Below are 23,558 nucleotides of genomic sequence, written 5' to 3'. Positions count from 1 at the left end.
AAAATGAAGGATGATACAAAGAAGAGATACAACAACAATTCATGGTTGAGAGCATAGAATGCTTTCAAGACAAAGATGGTCATGACATGAAAAGAGGAAGGCAACCCTTTCCCTCCTGAAAAGATAGTACTACCCCAAGCAAGAAGACAAGGATGCAAGTTCCCATTGCGGTTCAAGATGTCTTTACCAATCTAGAATACTTCAAGTTCTAGCATCCTGAAGCGACATGAAGATCATCACAAAAAAAGGATGATGCAGTTAGAGTCGTGTCTTTAGACACATGGAATAGTTTTAGTTATGCATTTGTAATTTTGTTTTGACAAGTTACATGTAAAAAAATAACTTTGTAATTGCAAGTTAACTCATTACTTGCACTTTTGTAATTACATGTAAAGCAACTACAAGTTGTGTTCAATTAGGATTGTAGTTGGAATAAGTCATAGTTAGTTATTGAATAAGTCTTGGTGGTTGAGAGAATCTCTCAAGTTAGTTAGGATCCTCCCACCTTTTTCTCAAGGCTCCTCTTCTATAAATACTTGAGGGGTCTATTGTAATCTTTATCTTTTGGAAAGCAAGCAAAAAACTCTGCCAAATTTACAGCAAAGAAGTCTTTGAGCTTTCATGTGTAAATTTAAGAATTGAAAGGAATAGAAGAAAATTGCTCAAGCTTTGAGTCTTTGTGCTACATACTTGAGTTTGTGTTCTATATTATCTTTCTTGCAAGTGTTTCTTAAAGAGTTGTTACCCATTTTCATTCTCCAGCTCAATCAGGTGGAGCTGGTCAAGTTTTATAGTTTTAAGGGAACATGTTCGTTGTTTGTGTTTTGCCAAGAGATACTATAGAATGTTAAAAGATTTCCAAGTAAATGCAAGTGTTCACAACCAATCAAGAACCATACAACATTGCATATTTGAAAAAGCATTTCTCTTTATTCATAAATGTTAAATGAGATGCTCCCACACAAGCCGTGGGAATGACTACCTATAATGCATTATACAAGAAAATGATGCATGTAAAAAATAAAATATAAACAAAGATAAGGGATCCGTCATTGCCTCATAATGACAAACCCCCCGTGGTTGAGTAGCTTCATATCCAGCTCCTTTGTAGAGTTCCCCTGCTGCTCCAAGTGTCTGGAAGAAGATAAGAGAATTGCATTAGAGCTCCGGATACCATATCCTTGCATATATATCATCAATGCATGCACAATCCACTCCTACAATGCATTATACCAGTCAAATCATTGTACGTATTAGAAACAGCAGGAAACATATCTGAAAATTCATTGTTTTTGTCTAACAATTTGTCCAATGTGCAGATACAGGTAAAGTTTTATCGTTGATTACTTCAATTAAATATTTGCATGTGGAAAAAATGGGCTCCCACGAGGGTTGAGCTCAACATGTATGACATTAGGGACAAATTATTATTACATCAGTGAAACAATCCTTACCCGTCTCCTACGGTGGACACAATAAAGGAGTACATGTCATTTATGGCATTAGGTTGATAAGAACATGAGAGTCCCAAATGTCAGCACCAGCATACTGTCATAAGCGAGGGGTACTCATTCACGGAGACCATCGTACAGGAGAATTATAGAAGATTGCACTACAAAAGATAATACAACATATGAGGTAGCAACGCATAGATCTTTTAGAAGTTTTCAAAAGACAGCGGTTTAGAAGTTCTCCAAGCTGACAGTTAAGAAAATTGATAGTAAGTATCAAAAGCTAATACAATGATAAGGCATTTTGGCAGTCTATGCATGAATACCATGACAAATAACAGGAGGACAACCTTTCTACAACTATCCTCTATCATAAGTCAAGCAGCAGCAAGATAAAGAGGGTGCAGTGCAATCAAAGGGTAGCAGCAGCAGCCTTTTAAAATAAGATGTAGTCATAATAACATGTAGAATGCAGTCATAGGTGCAGTTTTGAAGCATTAAGGAGGCATTTTCATTCAAAGGTGTGTTGGGACTTTTCAATCACACTCAAGTCTCAGTATAGTCGAGATTGCAATAAGGCAAATCCCAGCATATGCCATGATAAGATTATCACATTCATGACAAGGTATAAAGTCAGTCACAGGTTTTGCGATAGTGATATTATAAAAGGACAGAGATAACAGCCCAATGTGTCATCTCAGAGACCATCCTCATTGAAGAATCAAGGAGAAATTGTTTGATGTTAGTCAAGGATACAAAATAGTATAATTTATCTTATTAATGGTGCTATGTTCAACAACGGCATCTATCCCAAGGAAAGCAGTTATAATAAAAAGACAGAGGCACGGTGCAGCCAAAGAGGAAAAGATTAACTGCAGTCATATAGGACTGTTATAGCAGTCATGTAGCAGCCCAATAATAGTAAACCCCTCATGTCACAGAAGCAAAAATAGAGCAGCTTCATTAGCAGCAGTTAATCACAGTGTTTTTTACAAAAGATAGTATGTTGCGGCTTTGTAACGAAAGAGAGGATATTATTGTTTTAAGCATGTAATGTCATATCTTGCTAATATGAGTTTGTGTATTTAAAAGAGGAAGACTGCAGGTCACGTGGAGCATGACAGTGACCACTATTAAAGTAGCCACAATAGTCACAGAGGGTCTTTTAACAGCATGAAGAGGCCATGGTGGGTGGCTGTCCCAGTTTAGTCTTTTTATAGCAAAAAAACATGTAGATTTGCCATTATTCAAGATTCATTAAGCAACTTCAGCCACAACAAGAAAATGCAACAATAATGCCACAGCAGTATCTGCTATTCAAATAGCTAGGATTTACAAGGTTAGGGGCATGTGTATGGCACAGATTTTACAAGATTCGAGAAAACATTTTGTCAAACTTCCAGCAGATCATTTGTCAAATTCAAGGTTAGCCATCATTTTTATTTTGTGCAAGAAGCAGTGTAAAGGCCTGATAAGCTAGAGGATGGGTTTAATTTGCGAATGTGGAAGGTCAAATGCCAGGGAAAAGAAATCAACAGTTTTACCCACGTTTATTGCTATATGCCAGAAAAGATCAAAATGAAATGCCTCGAAAATATACATCTGAAGCAGCCTACATGTGGTAAAGGACCATTACCATTTCCAGATTTCGAACCAGAGAAGAGAAACCAACAGCAGTTATTTTCCACGTAAAATGCAAAGGATCGAATTTTGTTCATAGCATAATCGAAAATAGAAACAGAAAGTCGCCTAAAGCAGTCATTAATGGCAGAAGATACCTGCAATATTTCCAAAAAAACCCATGGCGGCCAGGGAAAAATCATGCTACAGTAAAAATGGATAACCTTCATGGCGGCACCCAGCACTCAAAAAGTAGCGCCCAGCTAGCAAAGTCACGCCACAGCTGAAAATGAAGTGTCAAGTGCCAAGGGTTTGCGAAGAAATTCGCAGTTACGACTATCGGCATCAACAAAATCATGCCCAGCCTTGCCAAATATGCAACATCACATTACAAACGCCCTTCATTTTCTCAAGAAAGCCCTGCAAATCGTGGCAGCTCCTCCAGACCCTAGTTCGCGATGCACTGCAGAGGTTTCTAGCGATAGCAAAGGAATAAATTTTTATCAAATGCCAAAGTCAAGGATGAAATAAGCTCTTAGGGTTTACTTTCTCCCTAAATATGTATCGCAAGGTTAAGACATTTTTGTCTTGCTAATATTTCATTTCCCTTCATGCTTTTTCCTCGTAATTTTGCCAAGGGATTGATAGGAATATTAGTATTTATATTGTTAATACTTATTAAGTGATTCATTAATATCACTTAATATTTTATTTCATAAGTGATATTAATGAATCACTTAATAAGTATGTCTTTTATAAAGACTTCTATATAAGCATAATTAAAATTCAATACATTTTAATTAAAGTGATTTTCTAAAATTTTATTATATTAATTAAATAATTTATTTTACTTTATGTTTATAATTAAAATCAAAATAATAATAAATAAAATAATAATAAAATGTTATTAAAGTGAAATTGATCACTTTGTTAATATTTTTATCATTATTTCATTTATTAGCATTTTGCCTTTAAAATATAAAAAAAATATATATATATATATATTTAATTAAATAATAAATTTAAAAAAGTCACTTTATGAGATGTATTTTTATTTTTTTTAAGAGGTCAAAGAGATATTTTTGCAATTAATGAAGGCTTGCAGGCCTGTCAGGAGATATTTTAGGACCATTTATGATGCATTTAATGGCTTTTATGGTTGCAGTATGGGTTGGCTTGACTTTGGTTCAAGTGTGTTCCCTTTCAGACCTGTTTGAAGGCTTGAAAACTGGTTTTTTTGGTTCTGCTCGCCCAGGAGGAGGTGGAATTTATTATTCATTATCTTCTTTTTAGAAGGCATATATACTTCCTTCCTTCTTTTTTGTAAGGGTTCTTCTTCATTCATCTTTTTAGCAGACTGTAATTTCTGAGTTCTCTCTGCAAGAAGGAATGTTTTTGTAACACATTTTCAGGAATAATAAAGCTTGGTGATACCTTTTTGGCAGGGATAATAGCTTGACTTACCTCTCTACTCATTTTTTCTGTTATTGTGTCTTTAGTGTTAGGCAGTTCTTTGTGGTTGGCTTTTGCCTCCCTTAAAATTGCACTTTCTGTTGATGCCTTATACAGAAATACATATACTCTTGCAGGTCATAAGCTGTGTTTTTCAGTAATTATCAGTCTTAGGTTGTGAAAGAAGGAGTTTTTCCTCTTAGGATTGTGATTATCCAGCCTTCTTATGAAGTATTGATGCAAAGATTATGGGTTGTTGGTTAGTGTAAAAGAGCTTCATTATCACTGTTATACTGTGTATCTTTTGCTTAGTTGAATTTCAACATATCATCTGGTGCAATCACCTTAGGTTTAGATTTTAGTTTCATATGTTCTCCTCCTCACTCTTTTCCTTGAAGAAATTGTTAGTTTAGGTGAAGAATTTGAAAAGAACTAGCTTACTCTGGAGGTCCACTTCAGTCTTTAGGTTACCCACAACCTCGAAGTGTTCCCATGTTTCAATAGGCAGCTGAAGTTCACAGCTTTAGCAGAGAGTGCAAGGCTTTATTGATAACAAGAGCTTAATCACATCTGATTTGCAGTCTTTGTGTTGCAAATAGTTGAGGTTAATATAGATTAAAATAAATATTTTGTTGAGAAAAGCTGCAAGTCTTTGTGCTTTCACTTGTTCTAGGGAGAATTTAGGAGTAGATTTTGTGAGAAATAATTGTAAGTCTTTGAGCTATCACTACTTCCCATGGTTTTAAGTAGAAAAGAATAAGATATCCCAGTCTTTGAGCTGTTATAATTTGTTCTTTATAGCATTAGTATAGAAAAGCGTAGATAGGACTTCACACAATCAAGTCTTTGAGCTTGATATTGTTGTCCCGTCCCGAAGGAAGTGACGAAAGTCTTTGCGCTTTCAGGAAACTTCATTTCCTTTCTCTCATTTCATTTTGAAAGTGGTTACTGTTATTTATATCAAATCGCTCTCATTTTCTGTGAAGAGAAAAGGATATGTCTTTCTTGAAAGAAGAAGAAAGATTGCTGTCCATCATATTTTATTTTTAAAGTTGTAGTTAGATAGGGGGAGCCTTCCTTTAATTAGGAGAGTTTTACTCACACACTGTGGTTGAAACCACAATTTTGTATATTTCCCCAAGTGTACAAAATTTTCAACCAACATAGTTCATGACTTCCTATTTTTAGTAAGTGGCATTATGTCGTATTTCTTTTTTTGGCAGTGGACGGGGTCCTGATCCTGCAACAATTCAGTGGTCTTCCTGGCTCAGCTTCATCCTAGTTTTGGCAATAATCAGTATTGGAGTCATAAGTGATATAATTAAATATTATTTCCTTATCCTAAGGTTTAATATTTAATTAATTTCATTATTTTTGCTACTGATTAATGACTATGGAAATTGCACATAATGTCTCCTAAGTGCTAGGCGATTTATTATGTCTAGAAATAGGTGCCATTTTATATTGGGAGATATTATTTCATTCACCAAAAATATTTTGCTAAGTCAAAATCGTAATTTTATGCTTATGGCTTGGACACCATCCTTGGGTCCACTTGGTAAATGAAATACAAATGGAAAAAGTGGATTTGGGCACATTTGTGAGCATTTGCATTTGGATTTGGTGGTGTCGGAGGTTATAAATAAGAGCTTTGGGCTCCCTTTTTGTTATCATATGAATTTGCATCGTTATGTTGCCGAATGGGCGATTGAAAATCTGAGCTTCGAAGTGTGGCTTCCTAGCTAAGTCTCAGTTTTGTACTTGCAAGATAGTACCTAGCTATGTCCATGTATTTCCAGTGTTGTTGGTGAGTGAGTTGCAGATTGTGGAGTGTTTTGTGTGGGATTGGAGTTTTTTCTGGTTGCTGGTCGCGGAACTGCTGAAAGTGCATTTTGCCCATACCTCTTGGCAAGGCGATCCATCATTCTTGGTACCAGCTCATCCATCTTTCCTACCACTAGCGATGCATCTTGTAAGTTTTTAGCATATTATGTTGAGTGTGGAATTTTATAATGAAAATTGAACTTCCCAGATTAGGCATTGGGTTTAGTGAGTGCATTGGGAAGCGTGCAAAATAAATATGGGTGTTTTGATAGCTTCCTTTGGGTTTGTTTTCATTGTGGCTGGTGTAGCGTTAGTTTAGAACTGATTTTAGGTGAGTTGGGTGAGTAATGAAACAGTTATGAGCATTTTAGTGAATCCATAGGCTGCTGGTTTTGCATTTCCAGGCTGTAGATTTTGATGTTAGCAGAAATTTCATGCTTATTATTTGGATGTTCAACATTACTCTTCTTCTCTCACTATCTTGATTATTGTAAGGTTAAGTAGTAGTACCACTAACCAATTATGGCTTGTAACTCTCATCTCGTTGAAAAGTGGAAGAGGCTGGCTTGCCGGCTATTTCAATTGAATTGTAATTCAGTCCTCCTGCTGTATAAGCAGTCGAGTGATGATTGATTGTAATGGTCCTCCCGTTGCATAAGCGGTTGAGTTGAGTTTGTTTGTAATTTCAGTCCTCCTATTGAAATATCGCGGTCGAGTGATTTGTGTCTTTGTGTGTTTCTCTTGGTTGGTTCACCGCCAAGTTTCTTGCATTCCCGCTGGATAAGCAGAAGGGGCTGGCTTGCCACCCAGTATTGTATTCCACTTCATCTTTCAACAGATTTGAGATCTAACGATCCCCTATTCACTGTATGCTCCCACCTTCCCACATTGGGCACTTGGTGATCAGAAAGTTGAAGGGTTGCATTTTTCAACAAGTTTTCAGTTTATGCTTTCTAACCTTAACGGGTTATCTATTTGTGGATGATTATTATTGGCCTAAAAACAAAAAAAAATAACTGGGATACTACAGTGGCCTAGACAGATGAATTTGTCTCTGATGATATCAAAAGTTGTAATAAAATGGCAGTGTGTTGGACTAGTAGCCAATCCCATGTGTATGAAACATCATGATGTCAACCGTTGTGAGTGTTGACATGGAGTCAATGTGACTTGGCATTGTGGTCAAGTATGTTTATGTCACAAACATGGGATGGATGTCATGGAAGTGAAAGACCATCAACATGTATAAATGCTCACTTCCACCGGTACAAAGTGCAGTTTGGGGTACCAGTTTAGGACTTGACAAAAATGAGGACCAGAGGGCTGTGATTCAGGGGGAGTTCACAGTCATATCTTATGATTGGTACCTGATACACTTGACACAGGAGGAAATCAAGTGTCTTTGTTGCTGCACCGTGGACCAATATATAGGGAGATGTTAGTTACCTGCACAGGGGGAGAATATGTCAAACTAATTGGTGTTTGTTCCCCGGCTCAAGTGCTGCTAGTTGAGAGATTGCAAAGCATAGTGGTAAAAAGGGGGAAGAGAGAGCTTGCAGTATACCGGTTGTCAAGACCCTTTCCCATTGTTGTCAAAGGGGGAGAAAGGATCTGTAGTATACCAAATACTACATGTGTGTTGACATCAATGACAAGGGGGAGATTGTTGGCATTGTGTTGTCATTGATGTCAACCGGTATATCATGACCGGTGTGGGAGATTGAAGTGTATTGGTGACATTGATGTCAGCCAAGTATTGCAGGTCACCGGTACACAAGTCAGTGTTGGCATGTGTTGAAGACATGCACTAGAGACCGGTATGGTATGATGACCGGTAAGCAATGTGTTCGTATTGAGTGGCTGCCAACCAGTAAGCATGTGCCCGGTAAGAGAGCATCACGCTGGGATGTTCATTGTGATGATGAGGCAAAATGTTACAAGAATCACATCAACACTGGAGGTGAAGCATGTGCAGGTCACCGATAAGAGTTGGATGTTATACAACAAAACTCCCACCGGAAGAAGAGAAGATTGACAGAGAATGTGTTGCTTTAGTAAGCAAGGATGGCATATGGGAAAGCTACCAGGACATATGTCAAGTTGAAGATGCATCTACACCTCAAGGATGTCACATTAATAACAGCAGGTGACATAGATCCCTCCCCACCGTTAAGTGGTAATACCTTGATTATCCCATAGCATACATGGCATACATCATGACTCCTCGAGATAAGACAACTAGAGTAAGCCAAGGCAAGTGATTGGATGCATAGACCGGATGACCAAAGTGGAAGATGAGGAAGCCTCTAGAGTTTGAGATCAGATATGTGCACCGGATCAGCATGTGATGACATGATGTGCCACCAAGGCAGAGAAGGAAGAGTTAAGATGGTGTGTTTGCCTCCTTGGCAAACTGGTTGAGAAGAGAAGCAGTCAAATGAAGATGAGGCTCTGCAGTTACACACATGGAGTTACCGGTATGTAGATGGAAAGTGGCGTTGCCACATATGCATAATAATTGGAGATGGACAATATGAAGATATCATGCACATTACCGGTATGAAGGCAGAAACATTGCAATTGGTAAACAAGGAGGATATCGGCATACAGCCAAGTGGACGGAGAGACAAAAGTGAAGTGCTCTCAGTCTAAAGAAGATGCACATGATGAGTCATCCTAGATTGTTGATGAGGACTGGCATGGTTGATGTCCGGGCTGACAAGATCCACCGGCACAAGGAAGGAGAAGGCAAGAAGGTTAACCAGTAAGGGAAGACGTACTAGCAGGGTTAGAGAACCGGTAGGGTTAGATGTTTGGTGGGTGTGCACCGGTTGAGTGTTTGGTCGGTGATCCTGTCTGAACCGACATAGAGGTCCAAGCTGCGATGGATACCGAAAGGGATGCCAAGTGGAGTTGAAGTGGCAAGCTTGCAGAGGTCAGTGAAGTGTCGTGTCGGTGAGGTTGTTGGTATTTGGTTGACATTTATTATTGATGGGGAAAATCATGGGAGGCGTAATAGAGGTGTGCGGCTCAAGGAAGGTTGAACAGAGGTGATCGATGGGATGCATCGATTGATGCAGAGTGTCTAGGTGCAGAATGGGATTGGTGATGCAATCTGTAGTTGCACACATGGAGTTACTGGTATGCAGATGGAAAGTGGCATTGCCACAGATGCATAATAGTTGGAGATGGACAACATGAAGATATCATGCACATTACCAGTATGAAGGCAGAAACATGCCAATTGGTAAATAAGGAGGATACCAGCATACAACCAAGTGGACGAAGAGACCAAAGTGAAGTGCTCTCAGTTTGATGAAGATGCACATGATGAGTCATCCTAGATTGCTGATGAGGACCGGCATGGTTGATGTTCGGGCTAACAAGATCCACCAGCACAAGGAAGTAGAAGGCACGAAGGCTAACCGGTAAGGGAAGCCATACTAGCAGAGTTAGAGAACTGGTAGGGTTAGATGTCTGGTAGGTGTGCACCGGTTGAGTGTTTGATCAATGATCCTGTCTAAACCGACACAGAGGTCCAAGCTGAGATGGATATTGACAAGGATGCCACGTGGAGTTGAAGTGGCAAGCTTGCAGAGGTCGGTGAAGTGTCGTGTCAGTGAGGTTGTTGGTATTTGGTCGACATTTATTATTGACTACGAAAATCATGGGAGGCGTTGCAGAGGTGTGCGGCTCGAGGAAGGTTGAACAGAGGTGATCGATGGGATGCATCGATCGATGCAGTGTCCAGGTGCAGAATGGGATTGGTGATGCAATCTGCAGAACCATTTATGGTGATTGATCTTGTGCCCCGCCGACTGACTCAAACGTGCCTTGGAAGGATGAAGATATGGTAGATGATGTCTGATTTCTTGCAAGTTGCCTATCTTCGTGCAAAACGAGATCAGATCAGACCTGATATGCCTCGCGATTGGTGAAGAAACCCTAGCGTGCCAGAGATTTGAATATCGGTCATGGAGGGAAAACTCAAGTATATATATATATGCCGACTAAAGATCAAAGATGATTGATGCTGCCAGAAGATTAGGTGTTGGATGTTGAAGAGTGCAGTGTGAAATAGCAGCAGAGAGCCAATTAGTCAGAGACTTCATTGAGGAACATAGAGACTGAGAGTTGGAGGTGCAACCCGTGAGAGGGTTTAGCAGAGGCTTAACCGACAAGGTTAGCGTGATTAGTAAACTGCAAAGACAGTTGCAATGGTGTAAACCTGTGGTGCTAGAACTTGCAGAAAAGCAGAGAAGGTGTTGCAGTGTAGTGGGAGTGTCGGTGAAGATCCAACAAGGCAAGATCCGAGCAGAGCTTGACTGGTAAGGAGAAGATCGACAAAGATTAAAGTAAAGAGTACCGGTGGTAGCAAGCAGCAGTGCATCAGACAAAACAAAGTACCAACAGAGAAGAGGTGGACGCTGAATCAGTAAGGTTGCAGCAGAGAGTGAAGGAGAGGAGGATCTGAGTGAGAAGAGAACCGGTAAAGAGCAGAGCAGAGGAAGACCGGTTGAGAAGAGTAGAAGCAGAAGAAAGATTGCAGAGGTTAGAGAACACATTTGTAACCGAGTATTAACTTTTGTATTTGAAATATGTTTATTGTAGATCACTGAGTTGGAGCTCGGTGCAAGGGTTGGTGCCCTAAAATCAGAGGTTGGTGCCCTAAAGCAGGAGTGGTACTCCTTGGGTTGGTTCCCTAAATGTTGTAACCGAAGGTTTTCATTGTGAGGCTGGATTGGAGCAGTAGATTCCAACAACACTTCTCACCAAGGTTTTTCCCATCTTGGGTTTTCCTCGTATATACCGGTGTTATGTAATGTGCCCTTTGTGTGGTTGATTTGTGTTGTCTAGCTTCTTCAGACCAGTAGGTTGTAATGCCCCCACTTTGAAATAGAATTTAATAATAAATGATAATAATAAAATTAAAACATTAAAAATTACATTAAAATATAAAATAATATAATTAAAAATGATTAATTAAAAATTAATTAAGTTAATGAAAAGTCAAAAGACATGAAAGGAAAAGTTGTGACTCCCTCAACAATGAGATATAAAAGGGAGAAGAGAACCTAATTTGAGAGGGGGAATAATTTGGAAATGAGAAGTGCAGATTTGATTACGAAAGGTTGTGTCCCTTTCAAAGGGTAGAAATAATGAAGAGTTGCACTCTTTCAAAGGGTGCTAATGGTGAAAGGGTATGTCTCTTGCCAAAGGGCATACATGATGAAGAGGTGTGACCTCTCCCTCAAATTGAGAGATATAAAGGTAAGGAATCAAAAGCATCTAGTGACAGCACAATTGATCAAATCAGATCAGAATTGTTATCAAGTTACAAGAAGTAACATCCTTGTTCTTGGTGGTATGCATGGGATGTGCTTAATACTTATGCTTAGTATATGAAGCCTGATAAAGTTGTTATGCAGAATCTACTAATAATATTGTTATAAACTGCAATATGTATGACAATCATACTTAATATCATATATATTCATAATACATGAGAAGTTAGTGTGCTTATAGTCTAAATCATGTTAATACTGTCAGTATTTAAGAAGACGGGGATGAGATGTTCCAAAGAGGGGCAGTCTAAATCCAAGCAATAGGTTAAGTCCCAAGATAGGGTGGGGATTAGTGACCCATAAGCCTTGAGGGTATAGACCCAAGATAGGTAAGGGCTTGGATCTGTAAACTTTGAGGGAGCCTATTGTAGTTGGTCTCTAAGTGCTTTGGTAACATACGTAAACCTTTCTACCTTAAAACTGAAGTAGTAGCAGGGTCTAATATCTATATTAATAATGATATTAATCATCTAATGAAGAAAATAGATAAGCACCCGTTAATAACTAATTGAAGAATATCAATCAATTTTAATATATTGAAATAGATCAGGTAGGGGACATTACAAATGGTATCAGAGCTATGATCCTGCCATCCTGTAGGGTAAAGATGAATCATTGAATCATTCTAGTCAATAAGAAGAAATCTGACAATACGTGTATTCACGTGTATGCTTTGTGTTTGCATTTATCCATGTGTATGCTCCGTGTTTTGATTCATATTGGTACATGACTTAGTTTGAGAAAGTTAAAATTGACATTGCTTGAGGACAAGCAAATTTGGGAGGGGTGGACTGTAATGCCCCCACTTTGAAATAGAATTTAATAATAAATGATAATAATAAAATTAAAACATTAAAATATAAAATAATATAATTAAAAATGATTAATTAAAATTAATTAAGTTAATGAAAAGTCAAAAGACATGAAAGGAAAAGTTGTGACTCCCTCAACAATGAGATATAAAAGGGAGAAGAGAACCTAATTTGAGAGGGGGAATAATTTGGAAATGAGAAGTGCAGATCTGATTACGAAAGGCTGTGTCCCTTTCAAAGGGTAGAAATAATGAAGAGTTGCACTCTTTCAAAGGTTGCTAATGGTGAAAGGGTATGTCTCTTGCCAAAGGGCATACATGATGAAGAGGTGTGACCTCTCCCTCAAATTGAGAGATATAAAGGTAAGGAATCAAAAGCATCTAGTGACAGCACCATTGATCAAATCAGATCAGAATTGTTATCAAGTTACAAGAAGTAACATCCTTGTTCTTGGTGGTATGCATGGGGATGTGCTTAATACTTATGCTTAGTATATGAAGCCTGATAAAGTTGTTATGCAGAATCTACTAATAATATTGTTATAAACTGCAATATGTATGACAATCATACTTAATATCATATATATTCATGATACATGAGAAGTTAGTGTACTTATAGTCTAAATCATGTTAGTACTGTCAGTATTTAAGAAGACGGGGATGAGATGTTCCAAAGAGGGGCAGTCTAAATCCAAGCAATAGGTTAAGTCCCAAGATAGGGTGGGGATCAGTGACCCATAAGCCTTGAGGGTATAGACCCAAGATAGGTAAGGGCTTGGATCTGTAAACTTTGAGGGAGCCTATTGTAGTTGGTCTCTAAGCGCTTTGGTAACATACGTAAACCTTTCTACCTTAAAACTGAAGTAGTAGCAGGGTCTAATATCTATATTAATAATGATATTAATCATCTAATGAAGAAAATAGATAAGCACCCGTTAATAACTAATTGAAGAATATCAATCAATTTTAATATATTGAAATAGATCAGGTAGGGGACATTACATAGGTTTGCTTGGTCCTTAGGTAGGTAACCGGTAATCTCTCTTGGAGGTGAAAGGATTACGAATTTAGAAATCACTGATTCACCCCCCACCCCCCCCCGCCTCTCAGTGGCATCATGTGTTCAACAATGCAATGTGGGTGAGAGTTGTTTTCTGATTTTGAGCTTTTAATACACTGTTGTAGGTAGTTATATGTAGAAACTTCTCCATGATGAACATGAAAAGAAGTTTAGAAGATTGGTCGGTTCATGAGCTTTAATGTTTGTCAAGTTTCCAAGCATACAAATGTGAAGCACTCTCTCATAGTCATGGAGTCATATAGCTTAGAATCTTGAACGAAACAATGGATATTTCATAGCCTTCATGTGACTGTTATAGACCTCTTTCATGAGACGCAAATATAAAATGAGGATAGAAGATAGTGGATGATGACAGTAAAAGGGGATATTAAGAAGCCTTCAAATCTGAGTTACCAAAACTCATTTCAAGGCAACACAGTGGATTGTAATTTTACCTACAAGAAGTATTCTATTGGTTTGTGGGATCACTATATTAATAAAATCATCTATAAGCTTTGTTCAATAGACGTTGTGAGACTCAAAAGGCAAGGATTATATAGTTCAGTGTCTCAAGAAAGACATGATGAGTGTTTTGCTAAGAATCTATACAATGAAATAGGAAGTGAGCTTGTTCGGTACAGAGACTGAATGAGGTTTCCCTAATGTCCAATAACCCTTGAATGGAAAGAACTTTTTTGGCTGTTGCTGCAATGCTCTTCATGCTTTTGTCATTGCTCTATCTGCATTACCTTGCACTATGGTGAACAATCTGTGGCAGCTTAGATTCTTTCTACTTCAAGTGAGGACAGTCAATCTTGTGAAATCTGAAGGTTGACTGATAATGCATGCACGTGATAAAGATGAAGACAGGGCTAGATGGAAGGAAAAATGGAATCAAAAAGGGTGATTGTAGGAGGCCATCAAATCTTGGACAGTCATAAGGTCCTGAAATTTGAAAAGAGAGAACTTAAGGGTATATGTTAACCCTAACAAAAGTGGACGGTGTAAGAGGAGAAAACCTTTAAGGCAATGTAACATGGTCATAATCATAGAAGACAACAGTCCATGGGAGTAAAGATAGTGGTATTGAATGTGAAAAGGGCAGGTATGAGACATCAAGAGAGCAGGGTTGCACGTTGTGAAGAATAAAAGACAAGCTTCAAAGATGCGAAAGGAGGAGAGGGTATACACTATTCCTGGGGTGATCCTTTCCCATTATGAACCTTAGGGAGGACAATGTGAGTTGCATTCAGAGAAGACAATGTTGTGCCAAAAAGGTAAATATAATAGTCCATACTTTACCATGCGGACCTTTCATGGCAACAAGACAATGACAGAGATAAGATTAAGAACACAAATAGTTTTGCAACAAGACCGTGATAGAGACAGCATGGGTTATGAAAAGGCAACAAGTAAAATCACAGGAATATTTTAAAGACTAGAATATGCAGAGTGTAATGTCCCCTCTAATATTTCTTCTATCTTCACAATCTACTGATTATACTTATGAACTTCGGGGCTCTGATCAAAGGGTCTAATGGATTTATTGCAATGTAATGCTATAGTCTTAGAGAACTTAACCGTGAGATTTGTATGGATTTGGAATGCAAGATAAAATCTTCTAATTCAATATAATATTAAATATGCAATGAATCTAAGTTCTTTGTGATTTATAAAGTATAGTCTCAGATCTTCATCAAGTAAGATCGCTGTCCCTGTTCTATCTTTATGATCATATGATTAGCTTGGTTGTGAATTTGATCTAACTTGGAATTTCTGTTGCTTTTCCTGATATATTCTTGTAATCACGCAACCTTGACGCTGTTCCAGTAATAACCTCCTTTATGCATGTGCCTTTAACCTTGCAATGGAATGGGTTATGGCCCTCCTTGCACTTGGTTGACAATTGGCTCGAATGAGCACTGCAGATATACAGAAGCATATAAGAATCAAATATTCCCCACTTTTGAAGAACGTGTGATTGCCTTTAAATACCCCCATGATGGGGCATGATGTGAGAAGTTGTCTCACTTTCACATCCTTGAAATAATTAACTAATGTGTGCCTCTTCATTACAACCTAGTTAGTCATTAGTTAATTAATAAAATGCAGATCGTGGTTCCCCTCTTTGGCAGTGATAATATAGAAAACAATCTCTATTTGGGGTTGAACTGAATTACTTCCTTCGTCACTTATTATGCAGAAAACCATGATCTGTATTGTCTCCTTATTGACAGTGATAAGGTGTGACTTATGTCTTGGACTGATCCGTTTCTTTCTTCCATTGGCATCAACCCTATATATTTAACTAATCAAAATGAACACATCCTTGGCATGCCACGCCACTGGACCATGCAAGGTTCTTTTTGCTTGTTTGTTTCATAAATGGGATGGGGATATTACACAGAGGTTAAGGGCATCATGACAGGTTCTAAGAGACCTTTTGTGATAGTCATGGAGTGCATGAACAAACGCAAAAGAAGGTCCTAAAAAGTGATGAAGAAAATTGACAGTGACAATTTCAAAATGCAGAGTCACCAAGCTCCAATGTACAGAGGTAGATAGAGCTGTGGAAGAGGGTTAACTGATGAGACACAGGGATTAGTAAAGGGCATTCCAGTAGCAAAGAGATATTGTTAATACTGTGGTTGACCAAGACAGTGAATGAAATATACTAAAATTTCATACACTTAAAATGATTAGTGGACAGTGGTTGGTCCTTAAGTGTATGTGGAGTCATAGACAATGAGAGTAAGCTGCCACACCAAGGGTTTGTTCTTCAAAACCCTCATTCAGTCCTCATCACAGTTCTGATGTGCATGGGGTTCTTAGTCTGTCATGGGGGCAGAGTGGTGCTGATTTGGAAAGAAAAGCCTCCTATTGAAAACCCAGTTTACTGTCAATCAACTTCTAAAAATGGTCAAATCTCTGTCTGCTGTTAGAAACCTTGACATTGAACAGTAAGCAGTCCTAAAGGACAGTAGTGAAGAGGTTAGGTTACAATGTAGACTTGTTAGTACAAGACAATCATTGTTGTTGGAGAGCCAAGAAAAGTGTAGCAGCTAGAAGACTTGATAGCAAACAGAGGATAGTGTTTGCTAATGACAGTCCCTCAAAAGGCATATATAGTAGACAACCATATACCCCGAAGGACCAAAAAGAAGACATGAGAGTGACAGTATTGAAGGCACAAGGTTCTATAAAGGGGTTTATCAAACGAAAAGGTATGCAGCAGGAAGCCAAAAGCAATAAGGAAACAGTCTAGAGGCCATTGAAAGAATAAACAGTAAGAGAAAGTTCCAACGAACATGATGACATGAAAGAAAAAAATATCTCAAGCTATGAAAGGCAGGAAGACCTTTGTCTAAATTTGAGCTAGAATCCTTAGTGACAGTGAAGGGAGAAGATTTAATACTGTTAAAAGTTGCAAGGAGATGGTGATACAGAGACATTGTTTGATGAGAAAAGGGTTTTCAAGAAACATGAAGGGAATGCAAAAGAATAGAAGAATATAGTCACCACAAGAAGTGACAAGTATAAAGGCTAAGGAAGAATAGTGACAGTGGCAAAAGGGGCAAGAAAAGTTTCAAACCTTTATGCTACAACCCTCTTCACAGTAGAGACTTACCGCTAACATGATAGAGAGAAAAACTGATGATAGCAAGGGGCATTTGATAAGGATGTGAGGATGAATAGAGCATAAATGAATCAGACAAGTGGCAACCTATTCTTCTAAGAAATCTCGTATGCCCCTTTCTAGCATTCACCCCTCTTCAAATTTCTTATCACATGTGCTATAAGTAGGGGAAGCAATTTTGAGCAGTTTGAGAAGGTATAAAGAGGCAGTGGAGAGGGCAGTTGAGACCTGTTTTAGTGAGTTGGACAGCAGTTTGAGAAGGTGTAATGAAGCAGTTTATAAATTCATGACAGTAAAGAGAAGATATAGGAGCCAACAAGCAACCCTAAAGAAAGTCAAAGTCAACATTCCTCATATCCTACGCCACCTATGAGCTCCAGCATTCAAAGGAAGATAAAGACAGTTTTCAGTGCCCAAAATAGATTGACTAGGCCTTCCAACATTACTTCTTTAAGTCCTAGATTCTCTCCCATGCTGGGGATGAGATATAGAGACGCCCACGCTAGATTGAAAGTTAGTTCTTTCTAGTTTTCCAAGGCAGTAGGAAAGGAAAACAAACACCGTAACTCAGTTTTATTACTTAGAGTACTGAAAACACATATTGTACTTCATTTTCAAGCAACAAGAAGATATTTTCAGACTCATTTTTTCTGTAAGAATACCTTTGTCAAAATTTTCCTTCAGAATGTACTGTTCTGTTGTGTGTGATCAAATGATGCATATACTTTATTGTGTTTTAAATTGAAAACATTGAAAATATGTCTCAATTTAACACCTATAGGCAAGGAAAACACACACATATGCAGGTTGTAAACACATGTATAGAGCTGTTAAGTTGTGAAAAAATCTTGTTTTTCCTTCCAAACAGCGAGATATAGGTATCCTCTTTGCAAAATACTGTTGCATAGGGTGTGAAAACTAGAAGTTGTGCCAAACAGAAGTTTTTGAACCACAAACAAAGCACATAAGTTGTTTGACATAATGCTAAACAAAGCTGAAAGGGTAGGGTAGGTGTTTGAATTGTTCGCTTGCACTTTTCACTCAAAATGGCTATCACTTTTCTAGTCTTTAGAAGATTGGAATGAAGGCCACGCAGCCTATTGGGAGTGTCAATTTTTGTTGTCATTTGTATCCCTTTTTGTTTCTTAAAGTCCCTAGGTTTAGGGTTTTGCAGTCAGGACGGGAGGGTTTAAGTCTTGCCTCAGAAAACCCTCAGCTCTGTTATATTTCGTCGTTTACTGGTTGCAGCAGGTCGCAGGCCCTTAAGTTCTCGACAGGAGGGTTTTATGTCATCAGGTTACCGGCCCTATGTCCTAGTCTCAATTGGTTCGGTCGGTTGCCTTTTATGTGCTGGATGGTTTCATAAAGATGTCGTATTATAATCCTAAGGTATGAGTCCTCGCATTGAATGTCCTAGCACTCCTACAACTTGCAGCGCCTTCACCCTTCATTAGTGGCCACGTGCTTAAAAGATTACTTAAGTATTGCCTTTGTGCGCTCTGGTAGTGCGAGATAGCGGGGTCATAGTTTCCAACTTTCAACTCTTACCCCGTAGACCTCATCTTGCAGTTGTTCAGATGGCACAGGATAGCGGGGGGTTCATTAAGTTGAGGCACAGTTTTGCCCCGCAGCAGTAAATCAGGAATGAAATTGTCTCACAGGCTAGCAGGATTGAAGTATTTATTGGTCCCTGCTACCTTGCATGATGGAAAAGGAATCCATGAAACAGGACGTTTAGCGTCAAGGAGTCAGCAATAGGAAGCACAACGGGATGGCGAGATGCAATATGTGATGAGGAAATCCTTACCCCGCAGTGATCAGAAGACTACAAAATGCCTCATGCGGGATAGTGGGATAGGTTGCGGAATTGAGAGTGGTCTTACCCCGCAGGCCATATAAGGAGCATAAAAGTATGCTGTGGGATAGCGAGAGCAGAGGAGACAGTGGTCCCCGCCACCCTGTAGGAAAGAAGACAGGAATGAAGTAGAGAGAATGGTCCAGTTTTAATGAATAGGCGCGATAGGAGGATGAACCGGATGAAGACCTTGTGAATTCCCGCTATCCCGCAGCATGAAGATTAACCAAATGAAGACCTTTTGAGATAGAAAATGACAAAGGAATGGGATGACCTTGTTGTCCCGCAAGGAAGTTGACTGTATGGAAAGACGGCAGAATGTCATCAATAGTAGAACTTTAGAAATCATTGTAATATCAAAGGTGATGAAGAATTAAATTAGGAATGCCATGTTAGTGGTCAAAGATGTCAAAGCATGATCTTAGCCATCCGTTTCAAGATCAACGGTGGAGTTTGAATTTTGGGCCACCAACTTGTCGAAGCATGCACGTATGAAGTAATGGCAGCCCTTCTATAAGCAATAAAGGTAAAATCCGAAGCATTATTGTTCACCCTGCATTCAAGAGGCGATCTTAGAGCAATTTTCAAGCTTCCAAAGGCGACCTAGAGCATCTTCCAAGCTTGAATTGTGATCAAACATGTGCAAAAAACTTGTAAGTCAAAGTTTTCAAACCTCTCTATGATTTTCAGTAGGAAATTTGCAAGTGCCTGTGGGGGGTTTTTGTAAGAAAATTGTGTAGTTTTTCCCTAGGTTGAAGGAAGGGTCTTTTTAGTAAAAAATTTGAAGCTCCAACTAGTTTTAGATATAAGATGGCTTCCCTTGTTAAGGATTCCGCCACCCCTACTGCTGAAAAGACTCCCGAAGCAAGAGCAAGCTCCGCTGAGCTTGAAATAACACATGTGATCCCGCTCTTTGTTGTCCTACCTGTCCATGCAATTGCGGACAAACCAACGGTAGAGCCAAACCCTGCAATTCCCACCCTGCACGCTTCTCCAAGCACTGAATCAAATATACCTCCTCAGAAAGAGCCTGCAAAGCCAAAAAGGAAGAGGGCTCCCAAGAACGTCATTGTAATTTCTTCAGACAGCGAGCGGTCGAATGAGCCAAGCCCTCCTCCTAAAGCAAGGAAGCCAACACCTAAAAGAAGGAAGGATGCCCCTAAAAAATCATCTACAAAATCAACTGCTCAAACCCCTCATGTTGTTGAAAACCCTCAAGGTGAACCTTCAAACCTCTAGGAGGAAGTTCCCAAGCCTAAAAGGAGAAAGGCTCCTATCAAAAAGGCCACACTTGCAGCTGCCACAGAGAAACCTTCCCCTGTTGTAGAAAATCCACCTCCTGCTCCATAAGAACATCCAGCAGAAGCCCCATCTTCATCAAACCCAGCCAAGAGTCCTAAAGAGATATCCAAGGAAGTAGAGGAAAAGTTGGAGGAGATGGAAAAGAGAAAGAAGAGAGAAAGCAAAGGCCTGCTTCAGGACCTACTGGAATTGTTCAAGGGCTCAAACATGCACGAGACATTTAAAACGACCTCCAATGATCGTAACACCAATTGCAAGGATGCTCACACCACAGATAGAGGGTGGGATATATTCTTCTATTTCTATGGGAACCGAGACAAAGCAATTCCAGTCTCAGACCCTTGGAACCTGAACTTGGGAAAGCTTGTTGTCCCGAATATGTTTGTAGAGCCCCTTTTGAGCAAAGAGCTTGCAAAGCAATATCATCCACTGAGCATGACTATCAGAATGGCCAGTGGTTATGTTCTAATTGATATCTCAAGGGATGCCATAATTGAATGCTTTGACCTAGACAAGAGTGCCCTCAAGAGCATTGACAATAGGAGGTTGTATGCAGAACATGCCTCAAGGAGAAAAGTAATCAAAGAACAAATATTGCCTCATTTCTTGAGAAAAATGTACAAGGGTAGACCGAGCTACCTCATGGACTCAGGAAAAGAGCCCTTCGTCTTGACACTCTTTGAGGATTATTTTGTGAAAACCTATTATGCCCTCTGCCAAGTCCTAGGTGAGGATTGTGGGCTGCCTCAGATGCTAGTTGAATATATGATGATGCCGATTAAGATTCAGTAGTCTAAGAATGATGAGTATATGATTTTGCCATGATTCTCCAAGAGAGGCTGCATGAAAGTTTAATAAAAGCCAAAAAAGAAAAAGAAGATCTGAAGTTCAAGCGTTATTCTTTGATTTGCCATATGATCCTTTTTTAGAACATAGCAAAATGGGATGAGGCCTTGCAAGTAAAGAAGTTTGATCCCAAAACAGGACAGAAATGGCCAGTCTAAAGATGGACTCAAATATGGGATAAGGGATCCAGATACTCAGATTACAAAGTCTTCTTTGACCATTTTGTTGTAAAGGTCTTAGGGATGTGTGGGGTGAATTTGCTAAGGCTCCCAATACACATAATAAAGGTTCTGAGAATAAAGAATGCAAGGGCTGACAATGTTGAGTATCTTGAGGGAGTTTTCTCCCATAACTTTGGTGATTTCTTCTTTTATTCAAACTGTACAATAATTAGGGTATATGGGTGCCCTCAGCCACCCCATAGTTTTCCAATCACCGTCTCACCAAGGCTTGCCTTCATAGAATTCATGTGGCAGTTGATGTTGATGGAAAAGGAAATAACCAGGACTAAAAAGAAGGGACAACACCTCCTAGAATGATTGTATATGAGGAGGTCAGTGTGGGGAGTCAAACTTTAGAGAAAGTGCAGCAATTTTTGGTGAACAATTACCGGCTCAAGGTGAGCCAAGCAAGAAATTTTGACCCTGAAGGCTACATCAACAAATTGAGAACTCAAAAACTCAAGGTAAGAGGTTATTCCCACCATTATGATGAGTGAGAGGATTTGATAAGGAATGTCAATCCTTCTGATGCTATGCAGAGGAGAAAGAAGTGGGAATATCTCCAAAGGCTGGAAAGGGAGAGAAGGGAAGAGGATCCCAATTTTCAAGGATACTGCTCCAATATCCAAAATGATATTGCAAGGATGATGTGCAAGATGAGAACTTTTGAAAACATCATCACCTTTGAGCAAAAAAGAAAAGAGACCGGGCAACCTGGTGAAATAATTGAAGAAAGGCCTACATATGAGCCTCCTGCTATCTCCAAATCAAAGGGAAAGGCAATTTTGATCGAGGGATCCTCACAAGATGCCCCCACACAGCCTCCTTCACAAGAAGAGCATCCTATAGCAGGCATAACAAGGAAAATTGTGAAAGGAAAGGTTAAGATCTCAGATTTTGTAGAAGTAATTGATACTGAGATGGATTCAAGTGTGCAACCGCCCTCCCCACCCAGAGAAACCTTTAGGGACGATGAAGCTGTTGAGGTACTTGTGGATCTAGACCAGGAAACTCTCCCAGATGTCATCCCTGAGGAAGAGGCCAATGATGAGAGAGTAATTGCATCAATGCAATTTATGGCAGATGACAATTTTGTGAATTCTTCAAAGTTTAAATCTTTTTGGATGAGGGAGAAGTTGAAGAACTTGTCCGAGGAGGAAATTCAAAATTTTGACAAGAATAACATCTGGTGCACCCCACAAGAGGCAAGGGAAATTGTAAGAAAAGTGACATGATACTTATCCCGAGGTGGGACTTAGAGAATTTTTTTGTATTAGATCAAGTTATGAGGCAGAGAGACCCCATTTATGCTCAAGAATTTGGTGAGCATGGCTCCGGATTCAATCCAAGTGTAATGGCTTTTGCACTATGGACTAAAGCCCCAAATACTGATAAGCCTATTGTTTTGCATGGGCTAGAGCAAAAAGTTGGGGATGCAATTGTTCGGACTTTAGCAGATACAACGGCAGTTGAAGCTACAACAATAACAATGCATGCTGCACATTTTGCAAAGGCTGCAGCAGAAGACCTAGAGAAGAGGCATGAGACACTCAAGAAGATGCATGTGGCTCTGTAGGTGGATCATAATAAATTATATAGTGAAAATATCAAATTGAAGAAGGAAGTGGTTGCAGGGGAGGTCACCAAGCTAACAAAGCAACAATTAGAAGAAATGCAAAAGATGCAAGAAGAATTGCGAAGCATCAAGGAAGAGTCAAAAAACAAATACTTGGAAATAAAGAAAACAACAATTTTGCAAGTAGCAAATAAAGTAATTTCCAAGTTGGATGAAGTGCATTCTTCTTATTCTTGTGTCATTCAATTCAAGGCCCAATTGGGTGAAATTATTTCATTCTTTCATCCTTTGAAGGTCACATGGTTTCCCACGGCCCCAATGCTTGAAGAAATTCTTTTGGCGGTAAAAAATATGCCTAACACTCCTCCAGTTGTGAGTACAACATGGAAAAATTATAATTTAATGATTAAGGAGCTACCTCATGTCAAGGAAGAAGACAAGAAACTGCAAGAGAAATTGGATTTCTTCAAAGGCCTACAAAAGGAAGATATACCTTCAATTTTGACAGGAGAGGGGCAAATGAAGGACCTTAACAGGTGGCAGATGGACTTTCAACAA

The 23,558-nt window shown here is 39.1% G+C and overlaps 1 long non-coding RNA gene across 1 annotated transcript in view; it reads right to left on the bottom strand.

Moving 5' to 3' along the window:
* Positions 1–890: 890 nt before the first annotated feature.
* LOC131050568 (uncharacterized) overlaps positions 891–23,558 on the bottom strand; it is a 56,719-nt gene continuing 34,051 nt past the window's right edge. Inside the window, exon 2 of the long non-coding RNA XR_009371520.1 lies at positions 891–1,134. This is a non-coding gene — a long non-coding RNA (uncharacterized LOC131050568). The remainder of the gene's footprint in view (positions 1,135–23,558) is intronic.

This window comes from Cryptomeria japonica, chromosome 2, assembly GCF_030272615.1.
Source record: "Cryptomeria japonica chromosome 2, Sugi_1.0, whole genome shotgun sequence".
Lineage (NCBI taxonomy): Eukaryota > Viridiplantae > Streptophyta > Pinopsida > Cupressales > Cupressaceae > Cryptomeria > Cryptomeria japonica.
Note: the sequence above shows the minus strand (reverse complement) of the source record. Positions and strands in the feature narration are given on the sequence as shown.